Source organism: Henckelia pumila, chromosome 3 (assembly GCF_033568475.1).
Source record: "Henckelia pumila isolate YLH828 chromosome 3, ASM3356847v2, whole genome shotgun sequence".
Classification (NCBI taxonomy): Eukaryota; Viridiplantae; Streptophyta; class Magnoliopsida; order Lamiales; family Gesneriaceae; genus Henckelia; species Henckelia pumila.
In genome coordinates this window covers 136,317,438-136,337,507 of record NC_133122.1, presented here as the reverse complement: position 1 = coordinate 136,337,507, position 20,070 = coordinate 136,317,438, and the positions used below count along the sequence as shown (strand labels likewise).

The window sequence follows — 20,070 nt, the reverse complement described above, 5'->3', positions numbered from 1 at the left end:
TTAGAGTTTAGAATTAAATTCTAATATTCTTAAATGAATAAGGATTGAAATTGAATTAAATCGCTTTTCCGAGGACTGAATTGCAAATAGCCAAAATTTCAGGGACTAAAGTGCAAATATGCTATATATATCTCATTCTCCACTTGAATAATTCTGAATTACACGTGACATATTAGAATTTGGAGAAGGAAAACAGAGGAAACGATTCAACCCTCCAAGACACCATTTTTGATCCGAAAAAGCTTCGATAACTCGCGCTCCGGTTGTCAGAAATTCCAGATAAATATATATCTGCGATCACCGCTCCGAGACCTTCGATTTGGTACAAGTTTCATTCACTTTTCTCAGATTTTATTTTTATGTTGAAGATGGAAATTTATGATTTTAAGATATATGCGTATATCAGCTGTACCGATCGTGTATTCGCAGACGGTTCGGAAAAAGACTGTCATTCGGATTTCTTATGATTTTAAGAAGCAAATATTCGAACCCTACACTATGTGATTGTGATGTTTTTGATGGAATTGAGTGGATATGATGAGTTATCTTGATTGGTATATTGATTTGAATATTGTTTGGATTGCCGGTTTATAGTCGTTACGCCATCGATTCGCAAAATGTCAAGACTTTGATATTCTTAAAAGGGTGAGCCCCACCCCCAAGGGCCCCACACAGAGCCGCCCCAAGCCTCGGCGTGAAGGGAGGTAAATCAGGGTTATGCCTGGCCAGGTAAGTACCCAAGGAGAGGAAGGCTCGCAAGCGCAATAAACAAGGCCAAATACACCTTTTACGGGATTCGAACACTCGTCACCTTCTTTTTCACCAAGGCCTTTGCCAGTCTAGCTGTGCCCCTGGGGGCAAGACTTTGATATTCTTGATTCAAAGAAGCATGTTTTGAGTTGCATCTGATCTTGTTAGCTCTTTGACATGTTATTTCTCAGCTTTCAATAGAAGATTTACGAATCGAGAGTGCCGAGTCGCAACGAGAAGAAGTTGAAGCAAGGTTTGCTAGCATTGTATTTGAGTTTGAGTTGAGAACTTGAGCAACCGTTTGATATGCTTTATCATTGATGTCTTTGCAGACTTGAAGTACTTTCAGACGTGTTATTGAAAGGTATAAATGACAGCTAATCCAGATGGGATAGAACACTCGAAATAGCTATCGTTTTGAGTATTCCCTTGTTAATCACATACTTAATTGTTTATATGTTTTATGTGATTAGATGTTTTAATTGCTTTGCTTGCTTATGTGATTAGTTGTTCAAGATGTTTTATAGACTTTAATGCATACAATATATATTGCATTCATCTTGAACTCCAGCCTAATAAGCACAGAGGGTTCAAAGCCTAGAGTGCATATGACGTTTGGCGGATTGTAGTTGAGTGGCATGGATTGCAGCCTTCGCTTTCAGAGCCAGAAGACTCTCTATAATTGCACCAAAGTCAGAGGATTAAAATACTTGATGCCGCCTCGATTGGGAGTGTCGGTGGTTTGATAGTTATTTTATTCCTCGGGATCCTAAAGAACCAAGCCTTTGATAGCAGTTTTGATAGCCTATTCTTCAAACATGCATTGCATGTATGTTATAGCATTAGATGAGATGCTATCTTTATTGCATGTTATGTTGTTTATACTGGGATTTTATTCTCACCGGAGTTATCCGACTATTTCTTTGTTTTGTATGTGTGCATGGCAATAGGTGGGGCAGGAGCTAGTCAAAAAGACAAGGATAGCTCAAGATAGAAGCATAGAAAGTGAGGACACGGGTTTTAGTAGCAAGACATGTATTTTGAGTTGTTAAACCATGCGAGAAATAATACAAGAACTTTGTAAATTGTGGTTTGGAATACATGCTAGTTTATGTATATGATGTTTAGAAGCTTGTAAGAGGTTATAAGATGACATGTATTTGATTTTGTATCAGGTATATCAGATTATGTGATTTGTTTTCAAGTCTTGATAGCAGAATTTTAGCAGCAAAAGTTTTTGCATTTTAGGCTCGCTTGATCGGTCGAAATGCACCGATCGAGCGAGGCCATTATTGTGCTAAACAGAGGAGCAAGATTTGTTGCTCGCTCGATCGGTAGAAATTCACCGATCGAGCGAGGCCTTAAATTCTGAAATAGAGCGTTTGAGCATTTGAGCTCGCTCGATCGGCCAAGTTTCACCGATCGAGCGAGACCCTGCTTCTTTAAAAAAAAAAAAAAATTTTTTAGCTCTTGTTTCTTTAATTCTTTTAAGTACTTGTTTAATTGTTAATTACAATAAATTACCCTAAGATAAGATTAGCAACCCGGGTCCCCACAACAGGTGGTATCAGAGAATAAGTTTCTGGAATGAGATAGAAGTTGATGAGCGGGGTAGAGTGAGTCTGTTTGATTGTTTGATATTGTATGAGATTATATATTGTATCTGATTATGTGCATTATATGCTAGCATGCTTATATATAGCAATAATTATGTGATTGCATGATTATGTGCTTTTATTGCTACTGCATGCTATATATGCACTTGTATTCCAGATTATCCTCAGTCAGAACCTGAATTCTCATGAGAATGCATGAGAATGCTTATCAGAGAAGGATGGAATAAATTGTTGCATATGATATTGTTTATGCACTAATCTGTTTGACAATCAGATATGCCTCCCCGTAAAGAACCGGCCATTAGACAACCATTAGTGGTTCCTCCAGCTGAACCAGCACCAGTACCACCGCCAGCTGTTGAACCTCAGAATGCACAGGGTAGTACATCTACTGACCCGTTGGATCCTACTGCTACTCCAATGGAGACTTTACTGAAACGATTTCAGTCATTCCACCCGCCAACATTGAAAGGAACAGAAAACTCAGTGGATTGTGAGAATTGGCTTGACGATATTGAACAGCTGTTTGAGTCAATTGATTATACTGATGATCGTCGTATCCGACTGGTAATACATCAACTTCACGAAGTTGCCAAAAGTTGGTGGATTACTACAAAACGAGCATTAGAACAATGAGGTACGATTATCACCTGGACTGTCTTTAAAACTGAGTTCTATCAAAGTTTCTTTCCAGTCTCCTACAGGAAGGATAAGGGTGCTGAATTTGCCAATCTAAGGCAAGACAATTTGAATATCGAAGATTATGTGGCCAAATTTTTCAAGTCTTTTGAAGTTTGCTCCACATATAGCTGCAACTGACGAAGCAATGGCAGATCAGTTTATCAATGGCCTTAATCCGGATGTGTTTACATTGGTGAACAGTGGAAGACCTAATACTTTTGCTGATGCTTTGAACAAAGCTAAGGGAGCAGAAGCAGGTATATTACGACAACGAGGAACACCGTTTATTCCCCAGCCATCTCCCCAGCCTGTATCATCTTTCATTCCACAAAATCCGCCACAGTTTCAGCAACCATCTCCCAGATTTGAGGGAGGAAGCAGTGGCAGAAAGGATTCTCGATTCAGGCCTAAAAGGAAACAGTTTAAACGGGCAAGTAGTAGTTCTTCCAGTTCTAGTGGACAGAGACAGTTTGGTACAGGTCAGAGAACTGGTGAATCAGGAGTGTTTTGTGGTAAGTGTGGTGGACGACATGCTATCGAACAGTGCAGAGGTGTGTCAGGTAATTGCAATATTTGTCGCCAACCAGGTCACTATGCCAAAGTATGTCCTCAACGAGCTATGGGTGAAAGTTCTTATTGACCAGCACTTCAAGCAGAAAGACAATCAGTGCATTCATTCCAGCCTCAACAATAGATTAGAGCAGGAGGAAGCCAGACTGTGACTCAACCTCCTAGACAACAGGCTCGAGTTTTTGCACTTACTGAGGAACAGGCACAGGCGGCACCTGACGATGTCATAGCAGGTAAATGCTCTATTTATGGTTATCCTGCCTATGTTTTGATAGATACAGGTGCATCTCATACATTCATCTCTGAAAAATTTGTTATGATGCATGCTTTATCTTCTGAGCCATTGCCTACTGTTGTTTCTATTTCTTCACCTTTGGGTGAAGGTATTATATCTGTTCGAATGATTCGAAACTGTGCTTTGCAATATGACAAAAATGTGATTGATATCGACTGTATAGTACTTGGATTATCAGATTTTGATTGTATTGTCAGTATAGACATGTTAACCAAATACAGGGCGACTGTGGATTGTTTCCAGAAAGTGGTCAGATTTAGACCAGAAATGGCATCAGAATGGAAATTCTACGATAAGGGTTCTCGAGCCAAGATCCCTTTGATATCTGTGTTATCTATGACCCATTTATTGCAGAGAGGGGCGGAAGGATTTCTGATTTATGCAATCGATGTGTTGAAATCCAGTCCAGCAGTAACAGATATTCCAGTTGTGAATGAATTTGCGGATGTATTTGTAACGCCCCATTTTTATCTTAATTGAATTTATTTGAGTTAATCAGAGATTACAGAGTTCTCGAGCCGGTTTGATTTTGATCAGGGTCCTTTTTGCAAAAATTGGATTTTTCAGGGACTAAAACGCAATTATCGGTTTTTATAGATATTTATAAGGATTTTGGACCCACTCTCTTCTCCATCATCTTCCTCTTCACGCCTCCCTCCTCCATTGTTGAAGAAATCGATTCTTCAAGCTTCCAGATTTCATCCCGAGCTCGATCCGGCCGTTGGAATTTATTTCTGAAGGCAGATTATCGATCACTGCTGTGACAGCTCTGTTATATTGTAAGTTCTTCTACGATCGGATACATTCTAGTTTTTGGATGTTGTTAGAATCGTTCGAGATTCGAGTATGTTGTTCTAGACAGAGTTCTGATCGTTTATTATCTGTCGGTTTTGAATTAGAGCGACGTTCGGATTTGTTATGATTTTTGGAAGCCATTTTCGAAAATGTGGATTTTTAGATTGATGGGTTTGCTTTGTTATTGTTGTTTTGGGCATTGATATGAGTTTATATCGGTATTGAACTGCTGTCTGCATTTCCGGTTTGTTCAGTTTATAGCCGTTATGCCGTCGGTTTGAGTTTTGGGTTTTCGAATCGTTTTTGTATTGATTGAAGTCTTGGCGTGTGAGGGATCGTGGTTGTTGATCAACTCTTGAATTCTTACAGATTCGTTGGAGTTTGTCGAGCCCTGTGTTAGCAGCATTGTTCTTCGAGAGTTGGACGAAGAACGGTATAAAGAGTTTTCCTTGAACCGTTGCCTTGTTGTTGTTAGATTGTGTAGTTGTTTATACAATCTCTTTTGTAGCTTATCCAGAGTTGGAGCTACTGCATTGAAAGGTAAAAGCAGTCATCGCAGCGGGATAGCATACTCGGGACTGTGGTTCTCGAGTTTTCCCTTTTGAAATCACGTACTTGCATCTACACTTGTTCTAGCATGAGGAACTTGTGTTTTGTTTGATTGTTTTGGCTTATGTTTTATGTTTCTGTTATGCATTCATCTTGAGCCAATCTCGTTTTCAGCGGGCAGAACCGCCCTTTTTGTTTAGACGTTTGGGAACTATGATTGAGTGGCCCAGGTCGTAGTCGTTTCGTCTGGTGCTAGCATACTCATTATAGTTGCTCAAAGTCTAGAGGAGTGAGATACGTGGCACCACCTCGATTGGGAGAGTCGGTGAGTTGTTACGTGATCTTACCCTCGGGATCCCAAAGGCACAGCTGCAATCCCTCGTTATCATATTTAATATCCCTGTTTAAAGACATGCATTCATTACGATGTTACTGATTTCGTTATTGTATTGAAAGCATGTTTGTTACTTGTATTACTTGTTATGTTGCTTTTACTGGGAATGTTGTTCTCACCGGTTATCCGGCTGTTGCTTTGTTTTGTATGTGTACTTGGCAACAGGTGGGGCAGGAACAAGTCAGAAGAGGCATGGTTAGCTTCGAGGGCAAGTAGTAGAAGTGAGACTCGGTTTAGAAGTCGAATTAGCATGTTTATCTAGTTTAAGATTGGAGCATGTTAGAACTCGAACTTGATATGTTTTGTATTCGAACTCTTTCTTGTAATTGAATACTTCGTTGTTGAAAAGTGTTAGTTGGATCATGTCGGAGCCTTTCCGGGTGTTGGATTGCACTTTTGGAGCCTTATTTTGAGCTAAAACAGCAGGCCATGCGCGCCCGCGCCTGGTGAGGAGCGACCGCGCGTTCTGCTGCCTTTCTCGGAGGCCCGGGCAGCTCTGTATGCGCGCCCGCGCGTCACCTTGTAAAAAAAAAAAAAAAAAAAACTTTGCTTTTAATCTTAGATCTTGTATGCGTTATTATTGTTTATTCTGAGATTAGATGATTAGAATCGAGGTCTCACATTAAGTGGTATCAGAGCATTAAGATTCTTGGTCGAACTAGAGTGAGCGGGGTAGATAGAGTCTGTGTGCAATGACTCCTCGCATGTGTTTGAATTATTTAATTGTGTACTTAATTCCATGCGAGCATGCTTTATTGTTTGAGCATTATTTGAATTACATGGTTGTGTGATTTAAATTAATAAAGCATGATCTACTTGAGATATAACTGTTTCTGTTCTCGACTGGTATTCGGTATTCCAAGCGGTTGTAAGGGCACTGATGGTAGCAATTGAGATATCTCGTGTGCTAACCTTTGATTATCAGATGGGTCCTCGTCGAGTGATAAACAGAAACACACCACCAGTTATCCCTGCGACTGAGCAAGCTAGCACTGAGGTTGATCAGTTGGATGCTTCAGCGACTCCTATGGAAACCTTGTTGAAGAGGTTTCAGTCGTTCAATCCGCCATTGTTGATGGGTTCAGAAAATCCAGTTGACTGTGAGAGTTGGTTGGATGATATGGATCAGTTGTTTGATTCCATTGACTACACAGATGACCGCCGAATCAGGTTAGTAATTCATCAGCTGCGTGGTGGTGCTAAGAGCTGGTGGATCATGACAAAGAAAGCAATTGAGAGTAGAGGTACAGAGGTTACTTGGACTCTTTTTAAATCTGAGTTTTATAAGCGGTTTTTCCCTATCTCGTATCGTAAGGATAAGGGAGCAGAGTTTGCAAATCTGAGGCAAGAGAATCTGAACATTGAAGAGTACGTGGCTAAGTTCGATAGTCTGTTGCGTTTTGCACCGCTAATTGCCGGAGATGAAGAAGCTAAGGCAGATCAGTTCATCAACGGGTTGAACCCCGATGTCTTCACGTTGGTTAACACCAACAGGCCTAGCAACTTTACGGATGCCATGAATTACGCAAAGGGAGCAGAAGCAGGCTTGTGGAGGCAAAGAGGTAATCAGGGGGCACCTCAGCAGCAGAGGCAGTATCAGAACCAACCATTTCAGTACCAGAATCAGCCACCTCAACATCAGAACCAGCAGCAGAGGTATGAAGGTGGAAACAGTGGGGGAAACAGAAAAGATCAGTACAAGGCAAGAGGTAAACAGTTCAAGAGACAGGGGAACAGTTCGTCCAGTTCCAGTGGTTCGAAGCAATTCGGTTCAGGACCGAGTTCTGGGTCATCATCCTTGTACTGCAGCAAGTGTGGAGGAAGACACTCACCGGATTAGTGTGTGGGAGTCTTCGGCAATTGTAACACATGTCAGCAACCGGGACACTTCTCTAAAGTGTGCCCTCAACGTAATAGAGATAGAGCTCAGAGTGGGAGTTCGTCTAGACCTGCAGCTCAGCCGGAGAGGCAGTCGTCTGCAGTGCACTCTTTCCAATCCCAGCAACAGCAGAACAGACAAGGAGGTAGCTCTAGTGCAAATCAGCCTCCGAGACAGCAAGCACGAGTCTTTGCATTGACAGAGGATCAGGCTCAGGCAGCACCTGACGATGTCATAGCAGGTAAATGTTCGATTTTCGGTCATTCTGCTCATGTCTTGATAGATACAGGTGCTTCCCATTCCTTTATCTCTGAGAAATATGTGTTATTGCATGCTTTGCCAACTGAATTGTTGCCTACTGTAGTAGCTGTTACTTCACCTTTGGGTGGAGGAATTGTTTCTGTCCGACTAGTCAGGAACTGTGAACTTTGTTTTGAGGGAAATTTGTTAGAATTCGACTGTATTGTACTTGGACTGTCAGATTTTGATTGTATTGTCGGGATAGATGCTTTAACCAAGTACAGGGCGACAGTTGATTGTTTTCTGAAGGTTGTCAGGTTCAGACCTGAAATGGCAGACGAGTGGAAATTCTTTGGTAAGGGTTCTCGATCTAGAATTCCTTTGATTTCAGTGTTATCTATGACTCGTTTGTTACAGAGAGGTGCAGAAGGATTTTTGATTTATGCGGTTGATGTACTGAAATCTAGCCCAGCTTTGGTTGACTTACCGGTGGTTAGAGATTTTGCTGATGTGTTTCCGGAAGATGTTCCTGGATTGCCACCCATTCGAGAAGTCGAATTCAGCATTGACTTAGTGCCAGGTACTCAACCTATTTCAAAAGCTCCTTATCGTATGGCACTTGTTGAATTGAGAGAGTTGAAGGAGCAGCTTGAGGATTTGATTGCCAAGGGATACATCAGACCTAGTGTATCGCCTTGGGGTGCTCCTGTTCTATTCGTTCGGAAGAAGGATGGTTCTATGCGGCTCTGTATCGACTACCGCCAATTGAATCAGGCTACAGTTAAGAACAGATATCCTTTACCCCGAATAGATGACTTGTTTGATCAACTGCAGGGTTCTTCTGTCTACTCTAAGATTGATCTGAGGTCAGGCTACCATCAGCTGAGAGTGCGAGAGGAAGATGTTCCTAAGACCGCATTCAGAACGAGGTATGGTCACTTTGAGTTTATAGTCATGCCGTTCGGTTTGACCAACGCTCCAGCTGTTTTTATGGGTTTGATGAACCGTATCTTTCAGCGTTATTTAGATGAGTTCGTCATTATTTTCATCGATGATATTCTTATCTACTCGAAGAACCGTACTGACCATGCAGAGCACTTGAGAATCGTCTTGCAGATTTTGCGAGTTGAGCAGTTGTTTGCCAAGCTATCGAAATGCGAATTCTGGTTAGATCGAGTTGTCTTTCTCGGTCATATTATTTCTGAAGATGGGATTTCTGTCGATCCCAGCAAAATCGAAGCGGTTATGAATTGGCCTAGACCGACATCAGTACCTGAGATCCGAAGCTTCATGGGTTTAGCTGGTTATTACCGTCGTTTCATCGAGGGTTTCTTGTCTATTGCCAAGCCTATTACCCAGCTGACTCAGAAGAATGCGCCTTTTTTCTGGACTCCAGATTGTGAGGCTAGCTTTGTTGATCTAAAGAGGAGACTGACCAGTGCTCCAATTCTTACTATTCCGAAGGGTACTGGAGGGTTCACAGTCTATTGTGATGCTTCTAACCGAGGCTTGGGTTGTGTTCTTATGCAACATAAGCATGTGGTGGCGTATGCATCAAGGCAGCTGAAACCGCATGAGACTCGTTATCCGGTCCATGATCTTGAACTAGCTGCGATCGTCTTTGCTCTGAAGATCTGGCGTCACTATCTTTATGGTGAGTCTTTCGAGATCTTTTCTGACCATAAGAGTCTTAAGTACTTGTTTTCTCAAGCAGAGCTGAATATGAGACAGAGGAGATGGTTAGATCTGTTGAAGGATTTCGACTGTGAAATCAAGTACTATCCGGGGAAGTCTAATGCAGTTGCAGATGCCTTGAGCCGAAAGCTTTGTTCTTTATCTCTTTCTACTATGGGTGTTTCCCAGTTGATCGATGATTGTTGCACTTCTGGTTTAGAGTTTGAAACAGATAGGGAGACTATCAGAGTGTTTGCTATTCAAGCCGAGCCAGAGTTGTTTGTTGCAATCAGAGAAGCACAGAAGTCTGAGCCGAGCATCCAGATTTCAGTAGAGAAAGTCAGATCGGGCCATCAGTCTGAATTCCAGGTTAGAGATGATGTTTTGTTCGTGAATAATCGTATTGTTGTGCCTGATATTTCGGAGTTGAGACAGCGTATTCTCCGAGAGGCTCATTGCAGTCGGTTTAGCGTTCATCCTGGAGGTCGTAAGATGTACAACGATCTGAAGAGTCAGTTCTGGTGGAAGAGAATGAAGGACGATGTTGCGAGATTTGTATCTTGGTGTTTGAATTGTCAGCAAGTGAAAGCAGAGCGGAAGCGACCAGGTGGTCTTTTGCACAGCCTATCTGTTCCTGAATGGAAATGGGATCACATTTCTATGGATTTTGTCACGAAGCTACCACGATCCGTTCGAGGATGCGATGCTATTTGGGTAGTGATCGACCGATTGACGAAGTCTGCGTGTTTTATTCCGTACAGGATGACGTATCGTCATGATCAGATGGCTGAGTTGTATGTTAGCAATGTTGTGAGATTGCATGGTGTGCCGAAGTCGATCGTTTCAGACAGAGATCCTAGATTCACTTCTCACTTCTGGCACAGTCTTCAGGGGGCACTTGGTACTTGATTGCATCTGAGTACAGCTTATCATCCTCAGACAGATGGACAGTCAGAGCGGACTATCCAGACGTTGGAGGATATGCTGCGAGCGGTAGTGCTAGACTTTGGCACTAGTTGGCAGGATTCTTTGCCTCTTGTCGAGTTTTCTTACAACAACAGCTTCCAAGCGAGTATCGGTATGGCGCCTTTTGAGGCTTTGTATGGTAGAAAGTGCCGATCTCCGTTGTTTTGGGATGAATTGTCCGAGTCACCAGATTTGGGACCGGAGATGCTTAGAAATATGGCAGAGCAGGTTAAGATCATTCAGACCAGAATGAAGTCAGCTCAAGATAGACAGGCGAAGTATGCGAATGTTAGACGTCGACCTCTGAGTTTTGAGCAGGGAGACCGTGTATTCCTTAAGATTTCTCCGTTCAGAGGCACCGTCAGATTCGGTAAGAGAGGAAAGTTATCTCCGAGATTCATCGGTCCGTACGAAATTCTCGAGAAAATAGGCGATCTTGCCTACAGACTTGCACTTCCTCCGTCTTTATCTGGTATTCACGACGTTTTTCACGTCTATATGCTGCGAAAGTATCAACCAGATATTTCTCATATCCTTCAGCCTGACGAAGCCGAGTTAGACGAGACCCTGAGCTATTTTGAGCGACCGATTCAGATCCTTGATCGGAAAGAAAAGCAACTCAGAACCAAGTTGATTCCATTGGTGAAAGTGCAGTGGAGCCGTCACGGCGTCGAGGAAGCGACTTGGGAGACAGAATCTGACATGAGACAGCGATTTCCGGAGTTATTCGGATGACGTGAGTTCTTCTTACTGTCTTTAGTTCTTTATTCTATCTTATGAGTTATGGTTCTTGTGGATTCGAGGACGAAATCTCTTCTTAGTGGGGGAGAATTGTAACGCCCCGTTTTTATCTTAATTGAATTTATTTGAGTTAATCAGAGATTACAGAGTTCTCGAGCCGGTTTGATTTTGATCAGGGTCCTTTTTGCAAAAATTGGACTTTTCAGGGACTAAAACGCAATTATCGGTTTTTATAGATATTTATAAGGATGTTGGACCCACTCTCTTCTCCATCATCTTCCTCTTCACGCCTCCCTCCTCCATTGTTGAAGAAATCGATTCTTCAAGCTTCCAGATTTCATCCCGAGCTTGATCCGACCGTTGGAATTTATTTCTGAAGACAGATTATCGATCACTGCAGTGAGAGCTCTGTTATATTGTAAGTTCTTCTACGATCGGATACATTCTAGTTTTTGGATGTTGTTAGAATCGTTCGAGATTCGAGTATGTTGTTCTAGACAGAGTTCTGATCGTTTATTATCTGTCGGTTTTGAATTAGAGCGACGTTCGGATTTGTTATGATTTTTGGAAGCCATTTTCGAAAATGTGGATTTTTAGATTGATGGGTTTGCTTTGTTATTGTTGTTTTGGGCATTGATATGAGTTGATATCGGTATTGAACTGCTGTCTGCATTTCCGGTTTGTTCAGTTTATAGCCGTTATGCCGTCGGTTTGAGTTTTGGGTTTTCGAATCGTTTTTGTATTGATTGAAGTCTTGGCGTGTGAGGGATCGTGGTTGTTGATCAACTCTTGAATTCTTACAGATTCGTTGGATTTTGTCGAGCCCTGTGTTAGCAGCATTGTTCTTCGAGAGTTGGACAAAGAACGGTATAAATAGTTTTCCTTGAACCGTTGCCTTGTTGTTGTTAGATTGTGTAGTTGTTTATACAATCTCTTTTGTAGCTTATCCAGAGTTGGAGCTACTGCATTGAAAGGTAAAAGCAGTCATCGCAGCGGGATAGCATACTCGGGACTGTGGTTCTCGAGTTTTCCCTTTTGAAATCACGTACTTGCATCTACACTTGTTCTAGCATGAGGAACTTGTGTTTTGTTTGATTGTTTTGGCTTATGTTTTATGTTTCTGTTATGCATTCATCTTGAGCCAATCTCGTTTTCAGCGGGCAGAACCGCCCTTTTTGTTTAGACGTTTGGGAACTATAATTGAGTGGCCCAGGTCGTAGTCGTTTCGTCTGGTGCTAGCATACTCATTATAGTTGCTCAAAGTCTAGAGGAGTGAGATACGTGGCACCACCTCGGTTGGGAGAGTCGGTGAGTTGTTACGTGATCTTACCCTCGGGATCCCAAAGGCACAGCTGCAATCCCTCGTTATCATATTTAATATCCCTGTTTAAAGACATGCATTCATTACGATGTTACTGATTTCGTTATTGTATTGAAAGCATGTTTGTTACTTGTATTACTTGTTATGTTGCTTTTACTGGGAATGTTGTTCTCACCGGTTATCCGGCTGTTGCTTTGTTTTGTATGTGTACTTGGCAACAGGTGGGGCAGAAACAAGTCAGAAGAGGCATGGTTAGCTTCGAGGGCAAGTAGTAGAAGTGAGACTCGGTTTAGAAGTCAAATTAGCATGTTTATCTAGTTTAAGATTGGAGCATGTTAGAACTCGAACTTGATATGTTTTGTATTCGAACTCTTTCTTGTAATTGAATACTTCGTTGTTGAAAAGTGTTAGTTGGATTATGTCGGAGCCTTTCCGGGTGTTGGATTGCACTTTTGGAGCCTTATTTTGAGCTAAAACAGCAGGCCATGCGCGCCCGCGCCTGGTGAGGAGCGCCCGCGCGTTCTGCTCCCTTTCTCGGAGGCCCGGGCAGCTCTGTATGCGCGCCCGCGCCTTGGGTGGCGCGCCCGCGCGTCACCCTGTAAAAAAAAAAAAAAACTTTGCTTTTAATCTTAGATCTTGTATGTGTTATTATTGTTTATTCTGAGATTAGATGATTAGAATCGAGGTCTCACAGTATTTCCTGATGAAATTCCTGGTTTACCTCCAGTCCGAGAGATAGATTTCAGTATTGATTTAATGCCAAGTACGCAACCAATATCCAAAGCTCCTTACAGAATGACACCTATTGAATTGAAGGAGTTGAAGGATCAATTGGAAGATTTGTTAGCCAAGGGGTACATTAGACCGAGTGTTTCACCTTGGGGCGCTCCGGTACTGTTTGTACGAAAGAAAGATGGTTCCATGCGCTTATGTATCGATTATCGTCAATTGAACAAGGTAACCATCAAGAATAAATATCCACTGCCTAGAATAGATGATTTGTTTGACCAATTACAGGGTTCAGCTATCTATTCTAAGATTGATTTGCGATCCGGATATCGTCAACTGAGAGTACGAGATGAAGATATTCCTAAAACTGCTTTCAGAACAAGGTATGGACATTATGAATTCATCGTCATGCCTTTTGGTTTAACCAATGCTCCGGCAGTATTTATGGGATTGATGAATCGGGTATTTCAGAAATATTTGGATGACTTTGTCATTATTTTTATCGATGATATCTTGATTTATTCCAAGACTGTGGATGATCACGCTGAACATCTCAGAATTATTTTACAGACTTTGAGAAATGAGAAATTATATGCCAAGTTATCGAAATGTGAATTTTGGTTGCAGAAAGTTGTATTTCTTGGGCATATTATTTCAGGTGATGGTATTTCAGTGGATCCAAGCAAGGTCGAGGCTGTTTTGAATTGGCCTAGACCTACATCAGTACCAGAAATCCGGAGTTTTATGGGCTTGGCAGGTTATTATCGACGCTTTATCAGAGATTTCTCCAGCATTGCGAAGCCTATTACGCAATTGACTCAGAAAAATAAGCCGTATGTCTGGACTGAAGCCTGTGAAACTAGTTTCTTGGAGTTGAAGAAGAGGCTTACCAGTTCACCTGTATTGACAATTCCATCAGGTACGGGTGATTTTGTAGTATATTGTGATGCTTCTCACAAGGGTCTGGGTTGTGTGCTTATGGAGAGAGGTCATGTTATCGCTTATGCATCGAGACAGTTAAAGCTACACGAGACTCGATATCCTATTCATGATTTGGAACTTGCCGCTATTGTCTTTGCATTGAAGATATGGCGACATTATCTTTATGGTGAGAAGTTTGAAATCTTTTCGGATCACAAAAGTTTGAAATATCTGTTTTCGCAATCAGAATTGAATATGAGACAGCGTAGATGGCTTGATTTATTGAAAGACTTCGATTGCGAGATTAAATATTATCCAGGAAAATCTAATGCAGCTGCAGATGCCTTGAGTAGAAAGGTATGTTCGTTATCCTTATCTACGATAGATGTATCTCAATTGGTGGAAGATTGTTGTATTTCTGGATTAATATTTGAAACAGATATGCAACCTATCCGTTCTTGTGCTATATGAGCTGAGCCAGAACTTTTGATACGAATCAAAGAAGCACAGAAAGAGGATCAGAATATTCAGAATTCTATTGCTATGGTCAGATCTGGACATAAATCTGAATATCAGGTCAGTGCTGATGATGTTTTATATGTGAATAACAGACTTGTTGTTCCAGATGTTTCAGCTTTGAAACAGCAAATATTGAAAGAAGCTCACAGCAGTCGATTCAGTATTCATCCTGGTGGCAGGAAAATGTATAATGATCTGAAGACACAGTATTGGTGGAAACAGATGAAAGCAAATGTCACAGATTTTGTGTCTAAATGCTTGAATTTCCAACAGGTAAAAGCAGAAAGAAAGAAACCAGGTGGTCTATTACAGAGTTTATTAGTTCCAGAATGGAAATGGGATCACATTTCCATGGATTTCGTTACACAGCTACCACATTCATCCAGAGGGTATGATGCCATTTGGGTGATTATTGATCGTTTGACGAAATCAGCATGTTTTATTCCGTACAGAATGACGTACAGACATGATCAGATGGCAGAAATCTACGTCAGAGAAGTGGTAAGATTACATGGTGTGCCTAAATATATTGTTTCAGATCGAGACCCTAGATTTACATCACACTTTTGGCATAGCTTGCAACAAGCTCTTGGTACTCAATTGCATCTGAGTACAGCATATCATCCTCAAACAGACGGACAGTCAGAGCGGACTGTCCAAACACTTGAGGATATGTTACGAGCTGTAGTACTAGATTTTGGTACTAGTTGGCAAGATTCATTACCACTTGCAGAATTCTCTTATAATAACAGCTATCAGACTAGCATTGAGATGGATCCTTTTGAAGCATTGTATGAAAATAAATGCAGATCACCGTTGTATTGGGATGATATCTCACACGTACCAGATGTTGGGCCAGATATGATCCGAGAAATGACAGAGAAAGTAAAGCTTATACAGAAAAGAATGAAAACAGATCAAGACAGACAAGCCAAATATGCAAATATCAGACGACGACCTCTATCTTTTGATCAGGGAGACAGAGTTTTCTTGAAGATTTCCCCGTTTAGAGGTACAGTCAGATTTGGTAAGAGAGGAAAGTTATCTCCACGTTTTATTGGTCCGTACGAGATTATCGAGAAGATAGGCTATCTTGCTTATCGACTCGCTCTTCCTCCATCTTTGTCTGGTATTCATGATGTATTCCATGTCTCTATGCTGCGGAAGTATCAGCCTGATCCTTCCCATATTCTCCAGCCTGATGAAGCTGAACTTGACGAGACTCTCAGTTATTTTGAGCAACCAATTCAGATTCTTGATTGCAAAGACAAACAGCTCAGAAACAAGACAATTCAGCTAGTCAAGATTCAGTGGAGTCGGCATGGTACTGAAGAAGCAACTTGGGAGACTGAGTCAGATATGAGATAGAGATTTCCAGAGTTGTTTCATTGATGTGAGTTCTTATTCTGTTTTCAGTTATTCATTCTCTTATGTGTATACAGATTATCTATACAGCTTGCTTATGATTTCGAGGACGAACTCATGTCTTAGTGGGGGAGAAATGTAAGGCCCAAGATTATTTAATTTTAATCCGAGAATATTTAATTTGGGAATATTTAGAGTTTAAAATTAAATTCTAATATTCTTAAATGAATAAGGATTGAAATTGAATTAAATCGCTTTTTCGAGGACTGAATTGCAAATAGCCTAAAGTTCAGGGACTAAAGTGAAAATATGCTATATATATCTCATTCTCCACTTGAATAATTCTGAATTACACGTGACATATCAGAATTTGGAGAAGGCAAACAGAGGAAACGATTCAACCCTCCAAGACACCATTTTTTATCCGAAAAAGCTTCGATAACTCGCGCTCCGATTGTCAGAAATTCCAGATAAATATATATCTGTGATCACCGCTCCAAGACCTTCGATTTGCTACAAGTTTCATTCACTTTTCTCAGATTTTAATTTTATGTTGAAAATGGAAATTTATGATTTTAAGATATATGCGTATATCAGCTGTACCGATCGTGTATTCGCAGACGGTTCGGAAAAAGACTGTCATTCGGATTTCTTATGATTTTAAGAAGCAAATATTCGAACCCTACACTATGTGGTTGTGATGTTTTTGATGGAATTGATTGGATATGATGAGTTATCTTGATTGGTATATTGATTTGAATATTGTTTGGATTGCCGATTTATAGTCGTTACGCCGTCGATTCGCAAAATGTCAAGACTTTGATATTCTTGATTCAAAGAAGCATGGTTTGAGTTGCATCTGATCTTGTTAGCTCTTTGACATGTTATTTCTCAGCTTTTAATCGAATATTTACGAATCGAGAGTGCCGAGTCGCAACGAAAAGAAGTTGAAGCAAGGTTTGCTAGCATTGTATTTGAGTTTGAGTTGAGAACTTGAGCAACCGTTTGATATGCTTTATCATTGATGTCTTTGCAGACTTGAAGTACTTTCAGACGTATTATTGAAAGATATAAATGACAGCTAATCCAGATGGGATAGAACACTCGAAATAGCTATCGTTTCGAGTATTCCCTTGTTAATCACATACTTAATTGTTTATATGTTTTATGTGATTAGATGTTTTACTTGATTTGCTTGCTTATGTGATTAGTTGTTCAAGATGTTTTATAGTCTTTAATGCATACAGTATATGTTGCATTCATCTTGAACTCCAGCCTAATAAGCACAGAGGGTTCAAAGCCTAGAGTGCATATGACGTTTGGCGGATTTTAGTTGAGTGACATGGATTGCAGCCTTCGCTTTCAGAGCCAGAAGACTCTCTATAATTGCACCAAAGTCAGAGGATTAAAATACTTGATGCCGCCTCGATTGGGAGTGTCGGTGGTTTGATAGTTATTTTATTCCTCGGGATCCCAAAGAACCAAGCCTTTGATAGCAGTTTTGATAGCCTATTCTTCAAACATGCATTGCATGTATGTTATAGCATTAGATGAGATGCTATCTTTATTGCATGTTATGTTTTTTATATTGGGATTTTATTCTCACCGGAGTTATCCGGCTATTGCTTTGTTTTGTATGTGTGCATGGCAATAGGTGGGGCAGGAGCTAGTCAGAAAAGACAAGGATAGCTCAAGATAGAAGCATAGCAAGTGAGGACACGGGTTTTAGTAGCAAGACATGTATTTTGAGTTGTTAAACCATGCGAGAAATAATACAAGAACTTTGTAGATTGTGGTTTGGAATACATGCTAGTTTATGTATAAGATGTTTGGAAGCTTGTAAGAGGTTATAAGATGACATGTATTTGATTTTGTATCAGGTATATCAGATTATGTGATTTGTTTTCAAGTCTTGACAGCAGAATTTTAGCAGCAAAAGTTTCTGCATTTTAAGCTCGCTCGATCGGTCGAAATTCACCGATCGAGCATTATTGTGCTAAACAGAGGAGCAAGATTTGTTGCTCGCTCGATCGGTAGAAATTCACCGATCGAGCGAGGCCTTAAATTCTGAAACAGAGCGTTTGAGCATTTGAGCTCACTCGATCGGCCAAGTTTCACTGATCGAGCGAGACCCTGCTTCTTTAAAAAAAAAAAAATAAATTTAGCTCTTGTTTCTTTAATTCTTTTAAGTACTTGTTTAATTGTTAATTACAATAAATTGCCCTAAGATAATATTAGCAACCCGGGTCCCCACACATACCTTCATATCTGAACAATTTGTTACTTTGTATTCATTGCCTGTTGAGTCATTAGCTACTGTAGTGTCTATATCTTCACCGTTGGGAAAAAGGTATAGTATCAGTGAAGTCTGTTAGAAACTGTGTACTACAGTACGAAGGTAATGAAGTTGAGCTTGACTGTATCATTTTTGGTTTATCTGATTTTGATTGTATAATCGGTATTGATATGTTAACCAAGTACAGAGCAACAGTTGACTGTTTTCATAAGATTGTGCAGTTCAGACCTGATATGACTGATTAATGGAAATTCTATGGTAAGGGATCACGAGCCAGAATTCCTTTGATTTCTGTTATTGCTATGACTGATTTGTTACAGAAGGGAGCAGAGGGATTCTTGATCTATGCAGTTGATATACTGAAGTCTAGTCCAAGATTGACTGATATACCGGTGGTGAGTGAGTTTGCAGATGTATTCCCTGATGAGATTCCAGGATTGCCACCGTACAGAGAAGTAGATTTCGATATTGAATTGATGCCAGGTACACAGCCGATATCGAAAGCACCTTACCGAATGGCCCCGATTGAACTGAAAGAACTGAAGGACCAACTTGAAGATTTGTTGGCCAAAGGATATATCAGACCGAGTGTATCCCCATGGGGTGCTCCGGTATTATTTGTTCGAAAGAAAGACGAATCAATGAGATTATATATTGACTACCGGTAATTGAACAAAGTAACGGTAAAGAATCGCTATCCTTTACCTCGTATCGATGATTTATTTGATCAATTGCAGGGATCGTCAGTATATTCGAAGATTGACTTACGATCCGGATATAATCAACTGAGGGTTAGAGACGAAGACATTCCTAAGACTGCGTTTAGAACCAGGTATGGCCATTATGAATTCATAGTCATGCCTTTTGGTCTAACGAATGCACCAGCAGTTTTTATGGGATTGATGAATAGAGTATTTCAAAGATATTTAGATGACTTTGTGATTATCTTTATCGATGATATTTTGATATACTCTAAGAATCTGTGTGAACATGCTGATCATCTCCGAACTGTATTGAGAATATTAAGAGAAGAAAAATTGTATTCCAAGTTATCCAAATGTGAGTTTTGGTTGCAGCGAGTTGTTTTTCTTGGTCATGTAATTTCAGGAGATGGTATTTCAGTGGATCCGAGTAAGGTTGAAGCTGTGATCAGTTGGCAGAGACCGACATCTGTGCCAGAAATTCGAAGTATTATGGGCTTGGCTGGTTATTACTGAAAGAGTGGGTGCCCGGTGAGCCAACTTGTGGCTAAGGGCTTTTATGACTCTATGTATAAACAATCTTTTGTTTAATATAATTTACACTTTTATAATGGCATTTACTTTATCTTTTATCATATTATTATGTTGTGACATATTATAAGATGTTTAGATGAAGACCTTGAATATACTATAGTGTATGTAAGATGTGGTAGCACATGGGGATGGCTGTCATGAAACACATCTTATAATCACTGTATATTCTAAACAGTTCCTAGTCGATTGAGCCGTCCGTTAATAAGGATAAGGATCGCTCAAGATTGAGACTAGCATTTGCGATGCCGAGTACCACGTTTCATTGGTATGGAACACAGAGATGTTCAAAGCATGCAAATGGATATTCATGTGATGAATGATCGAACTACCCTATTCGGACCTTCTAAGTGGTTATCACTTATCGAGTGGATAAAGTCCGCGGTTTTGGTTGTACACCATTAGTCCTTATTACTTGAAACATCATTGAGACTCTATATGCTAGTACTATGCTTTGACTCGTTTATCGACTCTATT

The 20,070-nt window shown here is 40.6% G+C and overlaps 1 long non-coding RNA gene across 1 annotated transcript; it reads left to right on the top strand.

Moving 5' to 3' along the window:
• The first annotated feature begins 919 nt into the window (after window positions 1–919).
• On the top strand, window positions 920–17,773 carry LOC140886464 (uncharacterized). Its single transcript, XR_012151566.1, has 3 exons — window positions 920–1,003; window positions 1,083–1,114; window positions 17,660–17,773. It is a non-coding gene; the product is annotated as an uncharacterized lncRNA (long non-coding RNA).
• The last annotated feature ends 2,297 nt before the right edge of the window (window positions 17,774–20,070 follow it).